The sequence below is a fragment of the Haemaphysalis longicornis genome, unplaced genomic scaffold (genome assembly GCF_048455015.1).
Source record: "Haemaphysalis longicornis isolate Haplotype H1 unplaced genomic scaffold, Haemaphysalis longicornis Haplotype H1 scaffold_7, whole genome shotgun sequence".
Lineage (NCBI taxonomy): Eukaryota > Metazoa > Arthropoda > Arachnida > Ixodida > Ixodidae > Haemaphysalis > Haemaphysalis longicornis.
Genome location: NW_027526422.1, coordinates 110,587,376 through 110,612,904, shown reverse-complemented (window position 1 = coordinate 110,612,904; position 25,529 = coordinate 110,587,376). Strand labels below are relative to the sequence as shown.

At 46.4% G+C, this 25,529-nt stretch overlaps 1 long non-coding RNA gene across 1 annotated transcript in view; it reads left to right on the top strand.

Moving 5' to 3' along the window:
• Window positions 1–9,645: 9,645 nt before the first annotated feature.
• Window positions 9,646–25,529, top strand: part of LOC144146812 (uncharacterized) — a 28,364-nt gene continuing 12,480 nt past the window's right edge. The window contains exon 1 of the long non-coding RNA XR_013317722.1: window positions 9,646–9,691. This is a non-coding gene — a long non-coding RNA (uncharacterized LOC144146812). The remainder of the gene's footprint in view (window positions 9,692–25,529) is intronic.

Below are 25,529 nucleotides of genomic sequence, written 5' to 3'. Positions count from 1 at the left end.
GGGCACCGGCTTCGGCGTTCCAGGGCTCCGACGGTCGATGCCCTCTCGCAGTTAGCCGCCCTCTCTTGCTTACGGTGGCGGACAAGGAAAAGATAAATCTTTAGAGTGGTTCTCTTTTTCTTCTTTCTTGTTGTTGGGTCCGAAATTACCCGATTCTGCTCTCTTTTGCGGGCATAATCCGGGAAACAAACAGTCGCCGCTCTGGGAATAGCGAGGACACACCTGAGGCCTTTCGGTCGAGGGGGGGAGCCGAACTAAACTGAGGGTGACGACCGGTGTGCGTCGTCTTCCTGTGAGCGGAGAGCTCCTGCTTCTACTCGTAACTTGGACATCAAGGAAGAGGGAGGAGGGAAAGGGGGGAAGGTAGCTGTCGCGTTCGCTTTGAAGCGTGAACTGGATTTCGGAGTGGAGGGAATTTGATGCTTTTCGTAAACTAAACTTCGGTGGTCTACAGTGCGCAAAGACTTTGTATGTCTATGCCTTTACATTGTTTGCATGTCTGTACGTCCGTATTGTTGTCTGTATTCTTGTGTCTACACCATTGTTGTGTCTATACCATTGTTTTTACCTTCCCCTTATGTAACACCCCGCAAGGGCTCCCTGAGGGAAACCTCAACATTGACGATGCTGCACAACTCAGCGGTTCAGCACATAAAGTGAAAGTGTGTGGTACCCTTTTATTGTACAGTTTATTGTTATTTTTGCTTGTTGGCCAATGTTAGGCCCATCGCTGTTGTTCCTAATCAAATTGTATGAATGCCCACCTACTATGGTCTCGCCCGAGACTGGCAGTATTGGAAATAAATAAATAAATCATCCATCCCTGCAAACATAGTCACTAACTAGGCCGTCCTTTTCTGCATCGTACGGCCTACGCACATCGCAAAGCATCTATATTAGCGCATACAAACATGTCATGTTTCGTGACGCTCCACATTTCACTTCGTAGATGATAAGGGTTAGCAGAAATAAAGAACTCAAAGCGCTCACGCTGCGCCACCAAAATAATTGGCTCATCAAGCTCGGATTAGATAAAATAAAACGAAGGTTTTCGCTCTCTTTGGCCAAGCAACGTGAGCGACATTACGTGTCCGGAAAAATGTGGCAATTTTTCTCGGCCGTGACAGCCGAGAAATAGGCTTTATGTCGGTGTCCAATGTACTGAATGTTAAACAGGGGCTTGCAGGCCATTTTTGGTGAGCAAACTTCAGGCACTCTAGAAAAAAATCAATATTGCTACAGAAACATACAACTTATTTTAAATACAGCACAATCGCACTCAAAATAAACTGGGTGAATGTGATCCACCTGCACAATGTCTGAAATTCGGAAGGTCACGCCTTAGCACTGACGGGAATATAAGCTTACCACTTTCGCTGGCAGCATAGTAGGTTTTTGTGTACGGTAAGCTTGTCTTATTGAAGACCATGAGTTTTCAAGGCGGGTAAGGAGATGTTCTCTATCAACATGAATACATCCTTGTCAGAACTTTTGATACGTCGAGTCACCTGTTGAAATTTTTAGATATAGAAACTCAACATGTGCTAATATTTTGGCGAAGTCATCCTGGAATGAGCAAAGGTTGTTGATTCACAACGGAGTAAAAGCAGATATGGCACAAACGCATTCATGAAAAAGCTGACTTGGATACCTAATGTTTGTATTTTTTCGGAGAAAAGAAGTTTTATGTTTATTATATGCGAGTTTTATAGAAATGCAGAATATGTCGACCACCTGGTTTTTTTTACGTGCACCGCAATCTCTACACGCAAGCGTTCTTGCTTTACGCCTGCATCTGAAAAGTGGCAGCAGCACCGGCCGAAAAAGAATTCAAAAGTTATGAGGGTATTTAATGTCGAAAGAAGTACATTCTTCTCCAATCATGTATCCGCAGTGCATTCTTTGGCGAAATTGTCACTTTCTAGGTATGTAAAAAGTGTAATTTCTTATACGACTCTTCTCACTGAAAAGAGCTAGTGTCCTCACTGAAAAAAGGACACCAAAACATATCGGAAAAATCGGTATTCATGATTTCGGAACTGATTATATTACTATTGCAAGCCGTGGAAACCAAAACAAAAGGATATTATCTTTCAGGGCTTAGAACTTTTAGTCAGGGATACGTTGTCAGGCTCTGTGGAAGCCGGTTGCAAAACATACCATTTCACAGTCGACAATGCGAATAGAAAGGTTTCCTTCACTAATTCTGAAACGATGCACGATTTTCTTTACGCGACCCTCGGGAAAGGGCAGGCGATGTTGCCTATAACTGCTCTAATGTGTTTCGAAACATGTAAAGGTTTGGCAGGATCATGGGAAAGCTCGTGACGCTGAACGCTGAGTGGAATAATTTGGAGGCATATCCGTCCACTCGATGGGATTAGAGAATACATGGACGCTGTAGAAACGCTAACAATGGCGTGAAAGTGGAGTTTTCTATACGCGAGAATCTCTGGCTTTGATTGAACACAACCTAGAAGAATTGTCAGCATGTCTGGCGCATCCTGTTCGAAAACATTTTCGTTGCACGCAGCACACAACTAAAAAATGATTTTTATTATATATTTAAAAACATTTCCACGGAAATAAATAAATCGGCGTTGGTGACTGCGAAATTTGTCCTAGGTTTTAATAGAATGACACGTTTATTTACGTTCAGGTTCTAAGCATTCGCAGGCCTAACACGAACAACGCAAGAACTATCCGCTCTTAGAGGGGATCGCAACTACTTGACTTCGGAAGCAATGGTCAAACTCGCATCATTTCACGGCAAAATAAAGAAAGTGGTAGACCAAGACATCTATTGTGTGTAGCTGAATCTTTGAATTGTTTTGGTACGCAGACACTAAAAGCATTCCTTAAGCTCTGTCATCTTACTTTTATCGCAGGCTGCAGCTCCAGCAAATCGGCACAACATCTAATCCGTTTGCGGTATCTGAACCGGTAAAATACGAAAACCGCTGATCTCGCGGCATGCAGTGGGGTACATGGCAACGATAGGAAACAAGAGCCCGTGCCTGTAGTGGCGTCAAAACCCAATTTCAGCAATTCGAAATTAACTGCTCACCTCGTGCCATGCAGCGCTGATGCTGCTGCTGCTGTAAAAAGTGAAATGTCAGCAAGTTTTGAATTAGCCACTCATTTCCAGGCATGCAGCCCTGTTCATAAGCAACGATGGGTAAAAAAGCACACATCTCTGCAACGATGTCAAAACACCACATCACAATTCCAAATTACCAGCTCAACTCTAGGCGTGCAGCGCTGCAGCTGCTGTAAACAGTGACATATTTCTGCAAAGCCGGCTCGTCACTTTCGAATTAGCTGCAGAGCGGCCTAACAACGGCAGCGTTCGTAGCTACGGCGGTGCTGTAAACACAAACAGTAACATGTATCTGCAACGCCACCCTGGAACTTTCGAATTACGCAGTCATTTCCAAGCATGCTTTGGGGCCTAATGATGGCAGCACCCGTTACAATGGCGCAGCGGTAAACAGTGACGTGCCTGCAATGCCGCACCACAACTTTCAAATTACCGCTCATATCCCGGCATGAGGCTTAACGACGGCAGCGTCGGTGGCTACGCCGCAGCGCAAAGATCACCCCAGGGTGGTAAAGCGAGCTCCGAGTCCGTACGAATCGGGGGCGCTTGGTTGTCAGATCAGTTGTAGTCATCCCGCTAAAAGGTTGTTCCGAATTATGTACCTTAAACAAAAAACTGAAGCAAAGTAGTTACAATTATTTGACTCAATAATTAAAACTAGCTCTTTAAAAAAACTTTCGGTGTAATAAAGCACTAACTAGCGAAAAAAGAGTAAATGTGTAGTTCAGTTTTGGTTTCGATTTTTTTTCGGTGCGCCGGGAAGTCGCGAGGCCCTTGCGCCTGACTTGCGCAGTGTGTGAGAACAACTCGAATGCACGCGCTGAGCAACTGCCTCCCCGGGCGCTTGCGAGGCTGTGATTTGTTGCTTCACGTTAAGCACTTTATCTATTGCCCCTCAGCTGACGCCTGAACAGCGATTCCGATCTGAACTTGACTATCTACAAGCTACGGAGTGGCAGCTAGCAAACGTTACCGCTGGAGAAACAAATAAAAGCAGCTTTTATAATTGTGCCGTTTAAATTGTTTTATTCATGAAACTTCATACAGCTCTCCGTGCTTCCACCATTCGCGCAAACGTTCGTGAAGGTGCAAAGAAGAAATGGGTAACGAAATGTGGTTTCTTTTTTTTAATCAGTCACAATAAGCGAATGTCCTCTCCTCGCGCGCTCTGTTTGGCAAAGTACTGCCACATTTAGTCCCGCAAGCTTTTCCTTTGAGGTGGTGGAAAGCAGCCACAACTTGACCAATAAAGACAGAACGGAAAACGGGAAACGCCGCTTACTGTATTTCGCATACTACCTTGGCATGCATTCTGCCACTCCATGGGCCTGGGATCGACCGCGCTCTATCGTTCCTGTGCTCCAAAAGGACCGCGAATCACGAGTAATATCGACGTTGGCCGATGCGGTAACGTAGGTTTTGTGTGAAAAAGGTTTCACATTCAGCTAAACCCACAGTTCACTTCACTTCGTTTGAAAAGTATTGAGCGCCTCGCTGTTTTAGGCGACGTTAACTTTTCGGATATTATCTGGAGCGATCGCAACACCAAGCCCTCGGCCCGACTCTCTGAAAGCTTCTTATTTCTTGACTTGTGCAATGACCTTAATTTAACTCAGATGGTAACACAACCCACACGCGTCACCCCTTCTTCGTCGAACTTGTTAGACCTGGTACTTACAACTAACCCTTCCATGATATCATCCATGACTCATCTACCAGGACTAAGCGATCATTCTATTCTCAACTATCTTTGCAATGTGAAACCTTCCCGTCATGGGCGAAGCACTAAACTAATTAGAGACTACAAAAACGCCGATTTCAATTCTGTGAACTAACAGCTTGAACTTTTTTGCGAGACCTATTTCAACTCCTTCTCACTGAGAACGGTAGAAGAAAATTGGAAAATATTCAAAAATATGGTTCAAGAGTTAACCGACAGATTTATTCCGCTTAAAACAATTCTTTGCAGTTTCAGATCTCCTTGGTTCTCGTCAGCAGTTTGTAAGCTCCGCAACGAGAAAAAAAAAACGATTATACCACTCTGCCTTGAAATTTGACAACAGCATAAGGTGGTCAGCTTATCACAAATCAGCGTACGAGTACAAGCATGCGCTTATGGAAGCAAAGCAAGCGTTCTTTAACATGCTTCCTTCCTTGTTACGGACTAACCCTCGGAACTTTTGGAAAACTGTTAACAGACCCACAACGCAAAAAATCAAGCTACTTGATGAACAGGGTGGTGAAGTGCCAGAAAATGACTGTTGTGTTGTACTGCAAGACTACTTCACTCTTTCGTTTTCCAAGAACGTTTTATCAGCGACACCTAACACCAGTGATACTGTGTTGCCCCTCATGGACCAGATAACCATCGATTCGGTTGGCATTTGCAAATAATTGAGAACCTTAAACCCACTTCGCCTGGCATCGATGGAATTACATCCCAATTTTTAAAATGCACTGCAACATACTCGTCACTAATCTTGTCTTCAATTTTTTTCCAGTCTCTGGTATGCTCTGTGTTGCCATTTGACTGGTTGCCATCTGCCATCTGTCATCTGTGTTGCCATCTGTCAGCTGGTTCCTTGGCGTCCTCGCGCATACGATCAGTCGCATTCGAGCTTGCCCGCAGGTGTTGTGTGAGCGTTTCCACGTCTTGCTCAAATAGTCTAAGTACATATAAGTCACTCGCTAAACCGAGAACACGTTGGTTACCTACCCACAGGAGATAAACTACGGAATGCTGTCGACTCCGCCTACACAAAACCCGCCTGGCCAGTGGGCCGCCATGTTACAATTAATGCCGGCATGTTTCGCTAGCCGGACGCGGAAACGCATCAGCAGCAGGTTGCCAAAATAATACCCATCGCTTTCGCCGTTTTTAGTAAGCAAATGCTCAGCTGGCAACCTTGAAATCGTTGTATCATGTCAGCCACTGTGTGTTGTACGGTTTCAGTGCATTAGCTCAGTGGCGCGCTTTCCCTCTAGAATCAGTATATTATCGCTATAGAGCACCCTAACTCTTTGCATCCGCAAATTATCATGCATCTGGAGAGCAATGGGTTTACACGCCAGGCTGGTAAGCCAGGAGTCAGAAGGTCGATTCCTGGAGAGTGGAGAATCAACTTCCTCTTCGCAGCCTCTTCTCCCGCAGAGCTGACCGCCCCCGTCATCGGTCATGTGAACTGGCAAATAATCAAATAGTCTAGACGGGGTTAATTGAAAACTGCATATTCGTGAAACTTGCGCAGGTGGCACCACTTCCACCCAAACGGGGTGGTCCGGATACTGAGCCTCTCACACTCGTTCGTAGATGGCGCCACTCAAAAGTGATGGTGCGGGATAAATGGGCAGAAAGGCTGATAAGTGGGTAGAATTGCAAAATGAACTTTAATGGCAAGAAATAAATGTGTACGCTTTCGTGCAGACTCACGTCCGAGACCTACAAGAACCACCTGACAAAGGAAATTATTTCTGGGAACCATGCAACAGGACCACAAGAATAAAGAGAGGGGGAGGCGTTCGAATGATTATTAAAATATGGACCGACTGGCAGAGAGTTCGTGAAAACTGCATAGAGCAGCTATGGGTTACGGGTTGCATAGCGGGGAAAAATACCTGGTTAGGAGTTGTGTATCTGTGGAACGGAAGTACAGCTGGAGACTAAAATGAGGAACAGGTGAAATGTTTTAGAAAAAATATAAACGAGTTTAAATATTCGTGTGAAATATTCTTAGGTGGATATATGAATGCCCAAATAGAAGATTTGGATGGATACACCAAGTCACATTGGCTCCGTAGTGGTAAATATATGTCAGAAAAACAGGATTGTAATAGTAAACACAGAAAACAAGTGTGACGGACAAATAACGTGGGGAAGCGGTAACATGTAGTCCAGCATAGACTATTGTCCAGTCTCCGAAACAGTACACGAAACATTGCGGGAAATGAGGATAGATGAAAACGGAGCAGACAGGTAAAGAAGCGACCCTCACGTTATTACATTTCACTTTGGAGGCGCAACCCGGACAAATTTAAAAATAGGTGCAACCAGAGGAGCTAAGTTGAACAATGAACAGGTAAAGCTTATTGCTGGTATGATGGAAGACGGAATTAATAGGTACAAAGACAAAGATTGGGAGTACAACGAAATGATCGCGTCCATAAGCGTTAGATGAATGAAGCCAAGCAACAAAACCAATCTAAAGGAAGGGAAGGGAAAGCTGAGAAGCTGGTGGAATAAAGAAATAAAAGATGCTATTGACCAGCGGAAAAAGGCGTCGAGAGAATATAGAGATGCAAAAAGAACTGTTATGGAACCGCCGGTAGTGAAGGAAAAACGGGATATCTGGCAGTCGTTTGATGTTCAAGAAGAGCAGAATAAAATATGCTTTGAGAGGAGGTTGAAAGGAATCCACCAACGTAGGTGGACAGCCAACCTTTTTAGGTACCTATACAAGAAAAAAAATTCCCGCGCCTTCCCGCGAGGGGAACACGAGTAAATGCAGAGCATTGGGGCTCGTTAACGCCGCGTAAAGTCGCGTTAGGGTGGGTAGTTGGGTCGTAGTTGCGTTGGTGTTGGTTTGGGGTAGAGAGAGGAGAGTAAAGTCGCGTTAGGGTGGAGCGAGTGTCAACCAACTAAGGAAGGAGCAACGCAGTGACTGAAGCACGAGCGACCGCTAGCCGCTTTATATTTGCAGCGCGCGCAGTAGAGGGAGAGCAGTACGGTGGGGGGGGGGGTAGAGCGCGCATGCGCAAGCAGCGCGCGCCCTTCCACGCCCCACCGCGCTGCTATCACGCACCTGTTACGCCGATACCACGACGGAGCGAATGGGCTTACGATGCATGCGCGCGCCAGCTGCTGTTGAGAGAGAGGAGGGAAGGAGGAGAGGCGCACTTGCTGCGGACGCAGAGCTGTGGACGCCGTCCGACGCAGGAAGAGGCGAGGCTAAGAAATGCTCTGCATTTAAAAGTGGACCCGCAGTTGCTAAGGAATGCTAGAAGGCTAATGACGAAATAAGGAAAGAACAGTGGAGTATCCAAAACAGCCAAGACAACCAAAAAAAAAAGGCAAGCCAGATAGAAACCAATAAATGGAGAGAGAAAATTGGAACCTAAAACTTCGTTAGAGATGAACAGGGCTGAGAAATCTCACACCAGAAAGGAAATTTTCTACGATAATTTCAATTACCGCGCTTTGCCCTTTAAGGCTACAGCAGGTTGCTTGGAACTAAGGGAATTGTGGGGAAGTATGTACAAAATGATGCGGTATGCGCTATCTGCGGAAAAGAAACAGAAGCTATGCTGCAGATAGCGTTAAAATGCGAGTATGTCGATTCAAATCTAGAGGGAAAGGTTCGACTTCCAGAAGCGCTAGGATTGAAGGGTAGTAAAGATGCAGTGTCGAGGCGACGAAAGGAAGATTAGAATGTTGGTGGATGAAAAGCAGAGAGAGGAATATTTCTTAGGACAGCTACCACTGGTAACAGAAAAAAATACTTTGTGCCTAATAAGTTTTGTGTGCCTGCCCCAAGAGCAGCGCCAGTATTAAACTACGAGTGTAAAGAGAGGTATAATAATTTGTTAGTTTCTTGTTGGTAAGATGACGCGTCATCACCCCGCTACAAAGGGAATACCACTATTCATCATCATCACCATCACGGTGATGGTCGACCATGCCAAGGTTTCAAATTTCCCGCGTACGTCCCTGCATGCACCTCGCGCAATATCTGGTGTCAAAGTTTCCGCGCGAGGTCACTGATGTGACGTAGGAGGTGCCGTAGCCCCATGCTAAGCCCATGTACAGTCATTGTGGTAGAAACTTGGAAAATGTTAAACGTTGAGTTGCGCTAAACGCAATTTAAGCTTAATTACAGCATCCTTGTTCTAAAATTCACATAAAAAGGGTGCATCTCCGTATGAGGTTTATAGTTTGGGAGGATTTTGATCGTGTTTATTCTTTCTCCTAAGGAGGTACGAACAGTATGTTTGCTGTTGTTTTCAGTGTCGTACAGGTCATGTATAGCGTACAGCATGAGTCCTTAGAAAGTAGAGAACTCTGAGTTTTTTTGCAAAATATAATGTATCCCCGCAAAGCCACTGAAACTGATGCTGTGAAATGTAAAGGAAACTCTTGTGCTGTCACAGAAGTATTCGGCTATCTGTGTGCAGCTTGTATCCGGCTTGATATTGTTTGCACAGGTAATGGAATAGCAGCCTAAGAGATAAAAAGTCAGACGCTGCGCATTCGTTCTGATGTGACAGCTAGGAAAGAAAATCTGTTAATTAGACTTGGCTATAGTAAATGCCAAGCTCTGGATTGTAGCCCATTCTTGGTTTGAAACAAACATTGAAAATGCGCTTTGTACTGTCAGGACTCCAAGGCCCAGGATGTTACAATAACATTTCACTCAGGCTTTCCAAGGACATTTCTTTCAAAAACCTTGAACAGTTATTTCAGAAATAAACAAGACGGAATTCTTGCCCATCCCGCGTCTTCGCGGTAGGCCCATAAAAGCTCACTAGAGTCCGTGACTTCGTTAGTTTACGCGTAAAGCAGACTGACAGAAACAGGCTCGTGTCCTCTCGAAGGAGGTGAGTTTTTTAAACTTGTAAGAGATATTGTGATATAAGCGAACAGTGTTTTCGAATTTAAATAGGGAGACATGATGGTTCTAATAAAAATATTTTTGACATAGATGTGAATAATTGTTCTCAACCTGCTGAGGGCCCCTGCGATTGCGTTCAAAGATATCAGACGCCATATATTAACTTCGTCTTCGTGGGCGTTCTTTTAGGCCGAGTTGCTGAATGCTCTGCCTATGGTCTTCAAGAGCTGAATATTTGCTGAGACAGTAAGACTAGAAGCAATATTTTCATTTGGTGTGGCAGTCAAAAACAAACAATTACATCGGCGTCAGCTCCAACTAGGAGATGACGTACCACATTCCGCAGGCAGGCACGGGCTGAACTCCCGTGTCCGCTTTTGGTTCTCCGTGCTATCACACTTGGGAAGCCTGCCAGGATCTGCCCTTGTTTCAGCACTCAAATTTTCACTGGGTTCAATTCCACCTACGTACTGGCACCCGCTTCATGCACCGGCCGTGGTCTTCAGTGTTCACGTGATAGTACAAATTCCACCGATACCTGCAAAGCACGGCTGAGAACACGGGTGCTGCTGATGCTTCGTGACACAAAAATAAGCGCAATAACCGAAAACGTCTATCGCTATAATTATTGTCAAAGGAGAACGTGCAGTGTGAACTATACTGTTTTTTCACAGCACTGCGAACATGCAACTATGTGAAAAATACGGTAGGTAAAAACTGGTTTCTTCACGGTTTGTTTCTTTCCGCAAACGAACGGCTAGGATAGTTACAGATCAATGGCTTTCATAAGCATGCACATTCTCGAATTATGTAAACAGCCGAAGTTGTATTCTGTTAATAGGAAGGCATGTTGAAAATAAATCTATCTGAAAAACAGGCACATATATTTCATTCTTTATCTATCTCAAAAACAGGCACAGATATTTCATTCTTTGACGTTTATGAGCAGTCTTATGTGCTCAGCAGTACATAAAACCGGACTTTGTCAATGGACACTAAGATTTAAATGTGTTGCGAGACAATTTAAGGAATTCAACACGCTGACCAAAATGTCAGATATGCCTACGTTCAGTGGGGATGCATTTTAGAGGAAGACGATGAAGGTGGTTGCTACTTAACACAACGTTTTCTTCATAGCTATATTTCTAATTGTGGTTGCGCTCAGCAAACAGGAGCTTCGGGCGATAATGACCGGGGAGGGTTAGGAAACCAGAGGCGGCTAAGTCTGATAGCGGAAGGATAAGAAAGAGCTTGCGGAACACTTTAAGAAATTGAACACGGCGATAAACATGTCGATGGTGGCTGTGTTCTAACAATATACATTTTAGAGGAAAGCGGCGAAGCCTTTTACTACCGCACACAATTTTCTCCCGTAAGCTATATTTGCGATTGTAAGCCGCGGAAATATTGTGTATTTTCTTGCTTCTTTCCCCGTGTCAAATGCACATCGCCGGTGACAACGACAAAAAGCGAGAGGTAAACTAAAATTAATGCATTATATTCGACCTGCACCTGGTTTCTGAAAATTCCCGCTTCTTAGGTAAACTAAAATGAATCCATTGTATTCGACAAGCACGTGCTTCCTGAAAATTCTCGCTTCTTAGATGTCTTTTTGCACTACTGCTGAAATTACTATCTCGCAAGTAATGCTGAAGTGAGTTGGGTAGAATTTGTATACTGATTGCAGAATATCTCACTGAAAGGTAAAAGATAAAAGAAAACATTGCGCTTGGTCTGGGCTTTTCCAACTGAAAGATGTGAAGCATTTACGTCTCTTGTTTAATGATATGAAGCTATCTCGAAACTTTGCAATATAGTGACGGTGCGTCACCGAAGAACGAAATGGGAGCGCAGAAACACGTGTGCAACACTTTGTCTACTTTTTCTCCAGCCTCGTCAAAGGTGGTTTTGCTTACGTTTAGAGATTTCCACCAACTAGCCCAAGATACAGCTATTGCGGGGCTCTCTAATGCGTGCACCCGTTATCAAAGACGGGTTGATTTATCACGCGTAGCCCGCTAATAACCACACCTGTACGTGAGTACACCACATTTGCAAGCGCTTAGCTGCTACCCGGCATAGCTAATTTTATTCAGAAATCAACAGAGCCACAAATAAATAGACAAGTAAAACAAATCGCTCTGGCATAAATACTCCTAAATTGCAAAAAAAATGCTCTACCATCTCGACGTTCGTGTTTTCGCCTTATGTTTGTGCTAAAATTGTGTGATAATTAAGTAACCATTTTGAAGAGGACACATTGTGCATTGGTAAGTGACCAGAGTGTGGCCCGACTGTATTGAAAATAACCGTATCGGAGGAGCGAGCGCAGTGAACATGCGGGGTGGACTTCACTGTAGCCGCCGCATGTACGTACACCTCGTCGAATGGCGAAGAAGTGACGGAGAGCTGCTCTGAAGCAATTCGTAGCAGCCCCAGACTTCCCTCTGCTCATCAGCGTGGTTCCCGCTGAAGAGCCAAGGATGGTGTTAAACAGTTGCAGTTCTGGTAAAGCAGTCGACTCAGGGATAGTCCTAACAAGCTGGAGTGTACCAGTACCCATTCAATACAAAACATTTATATTTACGGTTCCAATATTGTTTCATCTGGTGTCCTATTCATGCTTCCGTGATTTAGCCTTTGGTGGCCCCCGCGTTTGCGTCCTCTCATGTGTTCCGTGCTCAGTTGTGCCGACTATTGCAGCGAGGCTGTCTCCAAACATTCAAACGGGTGGTTAATTTGGAGGTATTATCTACATACTTTTGGAAGAAAGCTATAAATAAGTGCGTAGTCTCGTTTTCCAGGACTGACAGTGCGCTCATTGAGCACCGAGAAAGTTATGCCGAAAGTGCATTACAAAAAGGATGCGAAAAAAGAACAATAAAACTGATTTTATGACATGCAACAAAAAATTTCAATATTACGAAGGGAGACAAAAGAGCGCGGTCCAGCGTGCAACAATTTATTTTTTATGCGCTGCGATGTGCAGCACACGGAGGAAACAGAATATTGCCACGTCGCCAAGAACGACACAAACCTTCTCTGAACGAAGTTTATTAAAGCTACCTCCTGCTTTACAAAAGACTAGAATGAAACACACACGTCGAAGAAGCAGTCCGCAGTGTGACGTGAACAGATGAACGTCGATAAAGTGAGTTGCGCGGCGTTTGCTAAGCATTACTCTCAGAACGAAATTGATTTCAGATCCATGGAAATAGGATCGAGAACATTATCGAAGAAACAAAAAATGTCGTTTCAAATCGCGCGCCATCAGCCGCAAAGGGTTCGCACAACATCCGACAGATGGCGACGAGTGTAGTGGCCAGTAGGAAGACGCAGTGAACCATCCTCCTCGCGAAGGGCACGATCAAATGCAGAGCATTTCCGGGGGCGCACGACGTTAAGTAGTTAGCGTTACGTTAATGTTGTTGCACTTGTGGCAACTGCTGACGAGAGAGCGCTCGTCAGCAGTAATTTGAATGAGTCAACGATATAAGGCGCGTTAGTAGCGTCCCATTCTGTGTCGGCTTTGTGGCGCAGTGGGTAGAGCACCATGTACATTGCGTTCCACCCGCAGGGTCGAGGGATCGAAACCTGGCGCCATATAGTATTTTTTTTATATAGTAGGGAGGGGTACGGTGCGGACTACGGACGTCAACGCGGGTGACATCGTGAGAGACTACAATGCTCTGCATTTAAAATAGCACACACCAAGGCACGATGGGAAGAACCGCAAAATTACAAAATGGATGAGAAAATTTATTATGAACCACCAACTTAAGCCCCAAATCTATTTGCATTGTGGCTGTTTCCGGGCCATAGTCACAGACTGGCACGCTATCTCGAAAAGAACTCATGAGCCCAGCTAAGCTGCGGGAAATATTGAAGTAGAAATTTATCCGGAAGAAAGTGCGGTCAGTGATTTTTTCTATGTCATTTTAAATGACTTGCTACACACCCACATTAAAACTGTTTTGTGCACACCTAATTGCCTCATACGTATGAGAAATGCGCACTGCTTGTTCAATGTCAGGCGCGTCTCGATAGTGTCTGCTACCAGAATAAGTGCAGTCGTACTAGAAGACATTTACGATGGTAAGTACTACCCAAAAATCATTTCCCGCACTTTTCTGCCAGCTTAAATTCTCGCTACAAGAAAATTTACTATACTGTAACCACATACAAGTTTTTTTCATAGCGTGCAAGATAGCTTTATTAGAACGCTTTTATATACACTAAACGTTTTCATCGAACAGCACACTGACAACCATGGGATTCTAGGACAGCATGTTCTTTCCTTAAGCCGCTATAGGAGTATTGCCAGCTCACATTTAAAAAGGGTTAAGGTTTGAGAAAAATATTGCGCTGGTGTTATAAAACAAAAGTGCAATATTTATAATGCCAGTGCACTAAAATTGCGTCTCCATACGTTGCAGTCCTCGCGAATCATCATTATGAAGCTGCAAGTTGTTCTGCTGGTCCTGGCTATTTCTGGTCTTCTCATGACGGGTAGGTACGCGTGCTAAAAGCTGTCATTCGTTACAACTGTTTGCAGATCCACGTGGTCAACATGTTCTGAATGGCTTCAAACACGTCTTCTAAGCAGTCTAGTGGAAGAAGAGGAGGCATCTTGCCCTTGCGGAATAACGTTTTAACTGATGATGCAGTAGAAGGGCCAATCGTGCTAAGAGTTGTAGACGTAGTATCCGGTCCTTTTGGGGTACCATGCGATTTATATTTGTATAAATGGTAGATAGTTCATATAATTAGTGAATATTGTATAAGACTTGAATCCTATGCCTTGCTTTTTTCCTTTTGGGTGCAAGTACTAGAGTGTTTTTGCCTGATATTAGGTGTTATAACAAAAACGTTGGGCTATTGTGCGGGACAAACAACACGCACCAGAAGCTTGCAACTTGGAAATGTGGCTGTCCATTTGGCTACTTATGAGCGGAATAACGAAAATCAGTTTTATCAAAATATAGAAATGACACCAGTGTAAACTGTGACGCCCGTGGTGTCTTTTCTTGTTGTGCAAATATATGCTGCAAAGAGTTGAAATTAGGCCAACACAGAACCCACTCACGCTTGCGTGGTGTCAGGTATCAATATTGCTTGGCAGATAAGCGTTTAAAGAATCTCGCTTATACGATTTTTGATGTGTTAAACTTACCAACCCCACCTATGAAATATTAGTCCTGAACATCTGCAGGTAGCCTGAAAGTCAAAGCTGATTGATTGTACGGTTTAACGCGCCGACGCAACGCAGGCGATGAGGCGCGCCGTAGTGGAGGGCTCCGGATTAATTTTGACCACCTGGGGATCTTTATCGTGCGCCGAAATCTCGTACACACGGGCGTTTTTGCTTTTCGCCTCCATCAGAAAAGCGGTCGCCGCGGCCGGGAATCAAACCCGCGACCTCGTGCTCCGCAGCGCAACGCCTTAGCCACAGAGCCACCGCGGCGGGTGAAAGTCAAAGCTGCGAGAAAAGCTAGGAATACTATTTCTAATGCGCAGGCAGAGTTTTTAGCGAGTAGCTTGCTTGCGGATTTTTTAAATATTAGCTAATACACACTGCCGAAACAATTACGCCCAGATTGCAGCCGTCGTGAATTATACCCAGGACACCTTACACTAGTCAGCTAACTTTGGTATTCGCAGACCGAAAGACGGTGCGGGTATAGTGTGCGGAAATTTTAGTTTTTACTCCGAGATTTTACAAGCGTGTTCTTCTATTTGAACATGATCAAGTAAAAATAGTGTGCTGCAGTTCGTGCAGGGTATTTCCTTTTATGCACAAAAACATACCTCAGCGAAAGAAGGCAATGGTACTATAAAATGCGCGACTTTGAAAAAATAGCTTCTGTTGCTTTGTGGGTAACTCTCATACATGTTTTCAATCCAGTATAGTTTGTACTGAAGTGTTCCCCGCCTTTTACCCATGTTAGCGTCTACCCAACCGGCAAATTTTTCAACGCAACGCTGGAAGCGGGGTTTAATTAATAGTTTCTGTGTTTTTTGGTAGATATAAAGTTTTTAATTGACTGGCCGTTGTTACGTTTTATAACACCACCCTATTCGTTCTCATTCGTCGTTATCAGCAACAAAAGTGGGGGCTGCTCCAAACCCCAGTGGAGACAGCGAAACCAGTGACCGTGCAGAAGGAGCTACCGACGCCGCAGAGGAGCGAGGTCTTAGCCAGGGCTGCATCGAATCCTTGTGTGGCTAGAATGGGAACCCGTACTGGACCAATCCCCAGCGTGGGTGCAGTTCCTTATTCATGATCTGCACATGGTAATAAAGCTGCAAGAGTAAAGTGCACGTTTTGAGTTTTAGCATGTTCATTTATTAAAGTTTTGAACAAACGACATTTCAAATGGGGATAAATATAACATTTGGCATACCCACTGTGCTTGTTTGTATCACAACGTGTTTTGGTGCGCAGCCCTCATGCTGACCTTCCAGTAGGTCCACATCGTCGTCATCCCTCGTGTTGCCTTAGCGAACGAAGGGGACACCAAAGACAAACGAGATAGAACGAGCATGAAAGCGAAGGCGGAAAGTACAGTCAAAATGTGAGAGAGCGGGCGTATGCCGAGACAGGAAATCAGAGTGTAAAAGTATGGCGAAAAGTGCGAACCATGGTCCGTTGTAGCGACGTGCTACGAAACAACGCCAGCATTCATCGGACGCCTTCGCGCGTACGCTGATGCGGCCATCCCTTCTTTAAACGCAGCAGATATGCGTTGTCAGCCAGAAGTCTTTACTCCGCCTTGTAACTAAATTTCGTGTGTGCCCGGACCATAATCGTAAGCCAAACTTTTATTGAATAACGTGTTGAGGTGGTCCGTAAACTGTTAATATTGTTAGGCTGAAAATAGGGCGTATTTGCGGTATTCACACAGTCTGCGATGGTTGCATGCAGAAGCGCATCAACGAACAGTTCAAAAGCTGGCCGATCAAACTTCTCTTCTTTCTTCAACCGAGCACCGTCCAGTGTATTTCGTCGTCTTCGTCGTTTTCCTGTATTTGGAGCGTCACGTAACATAAACCCCCGGCGGCGAAAGCACCGTCCCGGTGTTGGCTAGGAGTCGCTATCGGCAGGCGTCCGATAGGCCTTTAGGCGAGATACGTGAACAACGTCCGATGAAGGAGACGCTTGGGATGTGGAGGGCAGTAAAGGAGAAACTTCGTACGTGACATTCGTCGCCTGTCGCAGCACCTGATAAGGTGTGGTGTAACGGGGCACCAACTGTGCGGAAAGGCCAACACGGCGAAGGGGCGTCCACAGGAGCACCAGAGAGCCAGGCAGAAAAGACACAGTGTGGTGCTTAGCGTCACAACGGGACTTTTGGGCCACCTGGGAATCACACAACCGCGCACGAGCGACGTTACGTGCTAGCGCAGCCCGCGTGATTGCGTCGTGGGCGTAGGCTGTTGGTGAAGAAGTGGGAGCAGGCAGTAAAGTGTCCATTGGCAAAGCTGGTTCTCGACCGTACAACAGATAAAATGGGGAATAGCCGGTGGTATTATTGCGTGAAGAGTTATAAACGAATGTGACATATTGAAGCACGGCATCCCAGTCTTCGTGGTCAGATGAGACATACATCGCCAGTATTTCGGTGAGTGTGCGATTAAAGCGCTCGGTCAGACCATTTGTCTGGGGATGGTATGCTGTGGTCAACTTGTGTCGGGTGGAGCACGAGCAAAGCAAGTCGGCGACAACTTTGGAAAGAAAAGAACGACTACGGTCTGTGAGGAGTTCCTGCGGAACACCGTGCTGCCGGAGAAAGTCGGCAACATCAGTGGCACAGGTTGTTGACAGGGCACGGGTGATGGCATATCGGGTCGCGTAGTCGGTAGCAACCGCAATCCATCTATTGCCGGACAGCGATGAAGGGAAAGGGCCAAGGAGGTCTAAGCCCACGCGGAAGAATGAGTCGGTCGGGATATCCACGGTCTGAAGGGGACCTGCAGGGAACACTGACAATTTCTTGCGGCGCTGGGACAAATCGCAAGCGTTGACGTATTGTTTGACCGTCTTATAAAGGCCAGGCCAGAGGAATCGGTGGCGGGCGCGGGCATAAGTTCCCGCAACACCAGATGGCCAGCCAAGGGGACGTAGTGAAGCTGTTGGAGGGCATCTAGGCGCAAGTGTTCAGGTAACAGAAGGAGGACGTCAGGCCCATCCGAGCGGTAGTTACGACGGTAGAGGACTCCCTCACTGAGGAGGAAGGCTCGTAGCGATGGGTCAGAAGGTTCACATTGGAGGCGTTCGATTATTGCGTGCAATGAAGAGTCACGGCGTTGCTCTTCGCCGATCTGGAGGAAATCGGATATTGCCCAGAGGTGGGCATCGTTAGCGATGTCAGCGGTGTCTGGCGTACCGACGGGGAAACGGGATAGACAGTCGGCGTCTTTGTGCAAATATCCAGACTTGTGAACAACGTTGAAGTTGTACTCTTGTAGTTGTAGTGGCCAACCACCAAGCCGCCCGGTGGGGTCTTTTAAAGACTACAGCCAGCAGAGCGCACGGTGGTCGGTCACTACAGTCAAATCGCGACCATTTAAGTACGGTCGAAATTTTCCGACAGCCCACACCAGCGCAAGGCACTCGCGTTCCGTGATGGAATAGTTGCGTTCTGCCGGAGACAAGAGTCGGCTCGCGAACGCAAACACCCGCTCGTGACCACACTGGACTTGGGTGAGCACAGCACCTATGCCATCGCCACTGGCGTCAGTGCGCACCTGCGTGGGAGCAGAAGGGTCGAAGTGGCCCAAGATTGGTGAGCTAATCAGAGTGTCGACGGGGCGAGAAAAGGCTGCGGCTTGCTCAGGGCCCCAAGCAAATGGAGTATCGTTCTTGATAAGTTCTTTAAGGGGTTTGGCGATTTCGGCGAAATTTCGACGAAGCGGCGGAAATAGGAGCACAAACCGACAAAACTGCGCGCATATGTTGCTGAGCATGGAACGGGAAATTTTCGCACAGCTTCAATCTTGTCGGGGTCAGATTGCACTCCTTTAGCATCGACCAGGTGGCCGAGGATGGTAGTTGGCCGTCGTCCAAACTTGCATTTGGAAGAGTTATGTAGAAGACCGGCTCGGCGAAAAACGGCCAGAACGTCTGAGAGTCGCTGAGGGTGGGTCGGAAACGTTGGAGAAAAGACAATAACGTCATCAAGATGGCAAAGGCAAGTCGACCATTTAAAGGCGTGGAGGAGAAAGTCCATCATTCGCTCGAACGTAGCTCGGGCATCACAAAGTCCGAATGGCATTACTTTGATTTGGTAGAGTCAGTCCGGTGTAATAAAAGCTGTCTTTTCACGGTCCTTGTCATCGACATGACCTGCGAGTAGCCGGAGCGGAGATCAGTGGAAGAAAAGTACGGGGCACCATTAAGGCAATCGAACGCATCGTCGATTCTTGGAAGGGGATAGGCGTCCTTTTTTGTGATTTTGTTAAGGTGCCGGTAGTCCACGCACAATCGCCAGGTTCCATCTTTCTTTTTACCAGGACAACCGGTGACGCCCAAGGACTTCAGGATGGTTCAATGTTGTCTCCATTAAGCATTTTGTCCACCTATTTTTGGATAACCAGCCACTCAGCGTGGGACACACGATACGGCCGTTTGTGCACAGGGCTGGCGTCTCCGGTGTTAATACGATGACGGACGATAGATGTCTGGCCTAAAGGACGATCACCGAAATCTAAGATGTCGCTGTATGACTCCAAAACGCAACGCAGGTCTTGAGCTTGCGTTGGCGTTAGATCAGCTGCAATCATCTTCGAAAGTTCGGCATCCTCCCGTGGAGGAGTCGGGCGGGGTGTTTCAGCATCAATTGAAGGTTCGCCAAAGGTTGCTGCTGAAACGTCGTAACCACAAACCGGCGCCAACGTGGCGAGTGTCATACCGTGCGGAAGAACCAGCGGACAGAAGCTGAAATTGAGGAAGGGCAACGTGACTTCCTTGTTGGTAACACTAACTACGGTATCAGGTAGGCTCACGCTGTGCGCAAGCAGCACATCAATAATTGGTGACACTACGCAATCACCGTCGAGAACTCGGAATCTGCATGACAGGGGAACATAAGGTATTGCTCTCCAAGCCAAGCGAATGGGCTTTTTGGAGGAATGCCTCTCGTCGGAAGCGTCGTCGGGAGCTGTTAAAATTGGCATCTCGAGGTGAAGGACATTGGTAGAACAGTCAATGAGGGCGGCGTGCTCAGATAAAAAGTCAAGGCCAAGGATGAGGTCATGCGAGCAACGTCCAAGCACCGTGAACAAAACAGTCGTTTGATAACCAGCTGCAGCCCCACGAGCAGAGCACATTTCGATAACAACAGGTGTCCCTCCATCAGCGACTCTAACAAGATGTGATGTTGGTGGCGTCATAACTCTGCGTAAACGGCGGCGACGATTTGCACTCATAACAAATCAATGCGCTCCTGTATCGATGAGGGCACTGACAGGAACACCTTCAACTTCAATGTCCAGTAACTTGTTCCGGGTAGCCGAGGTGAAGAGAGCATTTTCGGGTGTGGTCGGGAATGCAGCGTCACCTCCGGGAGCTGCATTCCCTAGTTTTCCGAAGAAGGTCGAGCGTAGTCGGACGTAGGGGATGGACGGCGAGTCTGTGGTGAGCGGGACTGGCGGCGTTGGGGCGACGGCGAACGGTTGAATCTGGTGGGGGACTGTTAAAGTTGGTAGGGTTCAGCTCAGGACGCGAAGAGAAGCAGTTCCGCCAGTCATCGGAGTAGCCAAAGGGTGGTCGAGGACTATAGTCGGAGTAACTGTTGCGGAAGAACGAGACCCGGCGGCTGCGGCAGTACCGTGCAATGTGGCCAACTCTAAAGCATTGGAAATAAATGGGTTTATCGTCCGGCGTACGCCACTCAGCGGGGTTACGGCGTGGGTAGCGTTGAGGAGGACGTTCGTTGTGGGGACCGGGTGACCTGAACCCTTGTCCGAACGGAGAGCTAATCGAGCACACAGGGTGAGGGCCCATATTGGCTATTTGGTCCCGGACAACGGCCTGGATAAGGCCAAAGATGTTGAGGTCGTTCGGATCGGGCCGGTATGGAACCACTGTAGTAGGGGGTCATAGCCTCCAGTTCTCGGCGCACGATTTTGGTGATATCCGACGGCGATGGAACGGGATCTTGTAGGCGGGGAAGGCGGGCTTGTAGGTTTCCATCTTCACACGAAGAGGTCGCTGTGTGTGTGGAAGTCGGGTGAAGTTGTGGGTTATACGCGTCCTTTGGCCTCCTCGAAGGGCCGACATTCCTTACTGATGGACTCTACAGTGGCACAGACTTTGCATATAAGAAGGTGTAATGCGTCATCCGCAATGCCCTTCTGTATGTGGCCCAATTTTTTGGCCTCCGGCATTGTGCTGTCAGCCTTGGAGCACAGGGCCAAAACATCCTGAATGTATGCGACGTACGATTCAGTTGACGTCGGGGCGCGCGATGCCAGCTCCTTGCGGGCAGCAACCTGGCGACCAAGAGGCTTACCGAACACTTCTCGCAACTCCGTTTTGAAAACTTCCCAGCTGGTCAGCTCGGTCTCGTTCGTCTCAAACCACTTGCATGCAGGACTGTCGTCTTTCAGATAAAAGACGACATTGTGCCAGTATTTCAGGTTCTGTGACTACTGTCTTTATGAAGTCGTAACGATACGGCATTTTCATGGGCGATGACTGCATGCATCAACGAGAACTCACCTCTAGAATTCTTGTGGCACGGGGAAAGAACAGTGATTATGTTGGCGGGAGCAAGACGATGCCATGTCCTTTTCAAGAGGCGTCATGGACGATGTCCTCGTTATGAATGAATAGGACGCTCCTACACTCAAAATATAACTTCGGCTAACTCGTAAGAGAAACCTAATGGTATTTATGAAGACAGGGAGAAAATTAAAAACAAAACTCTGGTTGACTCGTTTGTCAAATTTTTAGAGCGGTTACCGCAAATATATGTCGGTCAATGGGCGAAGAGATGCCAGGGCACTTGTACGGGTGATATCTTTTTGCACCAGTAAAGAGCCCGTTGATCATGGAGCGCTTTGTGACGTGCGCAGCGCATGCTCTAATTGTAACCACGTCTCCAGCTTTGGTCAAATGGGCAGCTCGCCGTTAGCGTGCATATGGAGGAGTGTGCGAATGCCCGTATGCTCCTTTTCGCTTTTCTTACAGCTTTTACGGAATTTTCCCTCACTACTTTTTCTGCATACGTCCGCCGCTGATACCCCAGAGCAGGTTGCTTTCGCTCTTTTCATCTTGCCAGATGCAACAAATCGTTGATGCGGTTACCCTAATGGCTGGAACGGTTTGGACGAAAAGCATACAGAGGCACATATACTCCACGCTTTAAAACGGAAACGCTTGAAGTTGCCTGTAAGATCTGAGAAATTTTTGGAGAAAGCATGAAAGCACCCACACGCACAAAGACAAACACGCACACGGACAGGCGCATACACACGCACACACACACATACACACGCGCACACGCACACACGCAAACGAACGCACACGCGCCTGCACACGCACACGCGCGCGTGCACGCGCATGCGCACCCGAACACGCACACGCCCACGCCCACGCCGACGCACACAGACACAACCACACACGTCACGCCCGCGCGCATGTGCGCACGAACACGCATACACACGCACACCCACACACACGCACACGTGTACGCGCACACAGACGTGCATACACGCACACACATGCACTCGCACCCGCACACGCACTCACACGCGCGCGCATTTTTATTTTGTTCACGTTAAGTTCCGGTTCGACTGAATCATAGACCGAGCGGGTTCGCAACGCACACACACACACGCACACGCACGCAAGCACACACAAACACACACACAAAGATTTTTTTTCCAGGTCAAGTATCTTTATATTTGTTCTCGCAACTGAGACGTAATGAAACAATCGAAAAGCAGCACGAAATACAAAATAGATAGAGTATTTTGTTTTCCATAATCTTGTTAATTCCTTGTTGGCTCTCTAAATGTATAAAATACGTAGAAACAGGGTGGTACACAACCAAAGCAAGCAGCAACATATGCACTCGAGATGCAGCTATTACAAAGCGAAAACTTCGCTTGCAGTGATGGAACAAAGGGCAGAATGGTAGGCTTAGCGCAAAAAACGCGATGACGGTGGCAAACTCGACAGGCGCGACATTACAAATGCGCGACTTTGAAAAAATAGCTTCTGTTGGGTTGTGGGTAACTATCATACATATTTTGACTTCAGTATAAATTGTACTGAAGTGTTTGCCGCCTTTTACCGATGTTAGCGTCTTAGACCTAACCTGCATATTTTTCAACGCAACGATGGAAGCGCGCTTTGATTGATAGTTATAGATAGCGCCTGCCACGTTTGCCATCGTCCTCGTCTTTTTTGCGCTAAGCCTCCGATTCAGTATGTATCAACTAGCCCAACAGCACATTCTGTTACAGAACAGCGGGCAACTGATATGAAAGAACCATTATGCACCTACGTGAACAGCAATTATGTCCGCAATTAAACGCTTGAACACCCTGGTGGAATTCGCCGTAAAGCCAAGGAGGGCAAATCCCAAAGAAAATTTTTAACAAGTGACGCCGGATTGTAAAATATTCCCTGTACCGATTGCTGGGTGTAAGTGATTGCAAAACGTTTTTCCTCTTACAATGTAGGTTTGCTGTTTTTTCTGTTTTTTAGGCACACCCAAATATTTTGCGATCGCACATCGCAACAAATCGGGAAACCGCTTTATTATCAATAGTACCTTGGCTACTCAGAGAAAAATGTTTATTGCTTAAGGAGCCATAAGAAAAAATGCAAGTTTGGTTTATTCAAAAGATTGGCTCGTTAGAATTATGCTGACAGCACCTTTAACGTAAACGTTGCTCAAATAAGTTGTAAAATTATAAAACAAGAGAATGGCCATGCGACCTGCTAAGTCATTCCCGCAACAGAACCAATGTTGTCATACCAGCCAGCTCTGCGATTGGCGGAGGCCGGAAAAAGGAAGCGCAAATTAGGTAGATCTTATAAGGTTGCCCAACGAGCTATTTACGCTTACATTAAGGGCACATTCTTATTATATCAGTAATAATAGTGGGACAAACGCTCCAAGCTACCGATGCGGGCTGCTGTTGGTGCTGTGCGCCCTATGCGCGATGCACCGTACTGCGTGGCCGTGGGGTCGTCTCAGAGGTGCTGGCCATTGACCGACTCAGGAAGTGTTGACGGGTCAAATGTCAAATTTATGTGTTTTGTCTGTATTACTCGGTCGTTTCGACGTATGGTGATCCACCTCACCACCGTCACACCCTGGTCACGAACGCCCTCGGGCAGATTTGTTTCCGTCTCATTTATTAGATCCAGTTCATATATTACACCCTGCCAGCTAATAAGACTGCGATGTGGCGTAATCTTGATGTCAACATCGACCATGCGCGTTAGTGCGAGGAGGTTTGCGGACTGCTGTTTGTTGTCTACCTCAATCAGGAATTCTCCCGTTTTCAGTTTCTTAGCCTTGTGCGACATGCCGTCAAGGCTTCCAAGATACTGTGAGATTAGAATGAAGGACTGAGAAGTGATTGGCTCTGTCTTATCAAGGGATTTCATGATGAAAAAGCACTAGAAATTATCGGGGTTTGGGAGCAAGAACCATTTGAAAGAAGGAAAAGAAACTTCGCTGCGGCCCCTTTTCACGGACCGATCACGTGTGTGTGTGTGGGGGGGGGGGGGGTGTTAGAAAATACCTTATAGCATAGTATGTAAGCCGAAGACGGGGATCTTTCTTTGCTCCGGTTACCCGGATACCGAGATAAATCCCGGAGCTCCCTGCCTGGTAAAACAGACAGGGAACCCATCTACCGAAGCTCGAAATGGGCTCCAACAGCGACCGTTTGAAGTTTCTACCCTGCCCCTTAAAACTTATTTCGATGGTCGGTTACAGCGTGAGTATGGGGGCTCAGGGTCCCCGGTGTCGCCAATAGCGTCACCAAGATTACTCAAGGTGCTCCCTGTGGGGAATCGTAGTAGACATAGAAACAATCTGTGCCTTCCATTCCGAGTAGAACTTTTTTAGAACTCTCTGTTAAAGTAATAAATTCTCGAAATATTTCTCTGTAGAAGCATTGCTCTAATTGAATCTTTCTTGAACTCAGCTCGCCTTTCTTAGATATTTGTCTTAGGGGCCAGTATATCCACCCGTTCAATAATCATCCCCCTCGTGGCGGTCTGCAAATTTTTTATAGTGAGTCTGTTGCGGATATACATCCTGATAACCCTCTTTGATCTTTGCTCCATAATCCGGTCACCGTTCTTCCCCCTCATGCAGTTCAAAGCAACGCCCTTAATGCGGCTTTAATATAAATTACCCTGCAAACACACAAAAATACCAAATAATTTTACGAATGTCTTCTAAGGGGTCAGGTTAAAGTTTCTCTCAGCCATTTCAGCTTTCAAACATCTGATTTCTGGCAGTAAATCACACAACTTCAAGTTTTATATATTGTCCTATGCTCAGATTTGGGGACACTTTACAAACGCGTTAAGTAAAATTTCTCTTTATCTAATGAACATCCATAAAAACAAACATTTCTAGACAATATAAACGTGATGGGGTCAAACAAAACACCTGAACTCAAAAGAGAATGAGTTTTTATCTTGTTTGTTAAGTTAGATTTGTGTTTCTGGAAAATACGGTGGAATTCAGGGAGTTTTATGTGCGCCCTAATGTAGAATGGTTCTGACCAAGGAAAAAGGTAATATATTACAGAAGAGAACGCCTATGATGGGTACTTGGCAGTTGTCC